Raw genomic sequence first — 608 nt, 5'->3', positions numbered from 1 at the left:
TACAATATATAAAGACACAGAAATGTCATATCTTCGGGTAACAAAATAAGGAAAAATCTATAGTACAATAGATGGAAATAGAAGGATATGCATTTCCGGCGTTACATACTGTACAATATGTACTCGAGGCTTCACTTTTCTTACTATGAGGGCGATGAATATGGATGCTTGCTCGGGAAATTAAAGAATTACCGTCAATTTTCATGATAAGTTGCACAAATTAAAACGAGAATATTAAGACAGGCACTATAGACATCCGCCAACGGCCTTGCCGCAGTGGTAACACCGGTTCCCGTCAGATCACCGATGTTAAGCGCTGTCGGGCAGGGCTACCATTTGGATGGGTGACCATCCGGTCTGCCGAGCGCTGTTGGCAAGCGGAGTGCACTCAGCCCTTGCGAGGCAAACTGAGGAGCTACTTGATTGAGAAGCAGCGGCTCCGGTCTCGGGGACTGACCTACGGCCGGGAGAGCGGTGTGCTGACCACATGCCACTCCATATCCGCATCCAGTGACGCCTGTGGGCTGAGAATGACACGGTGGCCAGTTGGTACCTTTGGGCCTTCATGGCCCGTGCGGGAGGAATTTAGTTTAGTTTTAGTTTAGTTT

At 48.2% G+C, this 608-nt stretch overlaps 1 pseudogene; it reads left to right on the top strand.

Moving 5' to 3' along the window:
• The first annotated feature begins 258 nt into the window (after window positions 1-258).
• On the top strand, window positions 259-376 carry LOC124723973 (annotated as a pseudogene).
• Window positions 377-608: the final 232 nt, after the last annotated feature.

This window comes from Schistocerca piceifrons, chromosome X (genome assembly GCF_021461385.2).
Source record: "Schistocerca piceifrons isolate TAMUIC-IGC-003096 chromosome X, iqSchPice1.1, whole genome shotgun sequence".
Classification (NCBI taxonomy): Eukaryota; Metazoa; Arthropoda; class Insecta; order Orthoptera; family Acrididae; genus Schistocerca; species Schistocerca piceifrons.
Note: the sequence above shows the minus strand (reverse complement) of the source record. Positions and strands in the feature narration are given on the sequence as shown.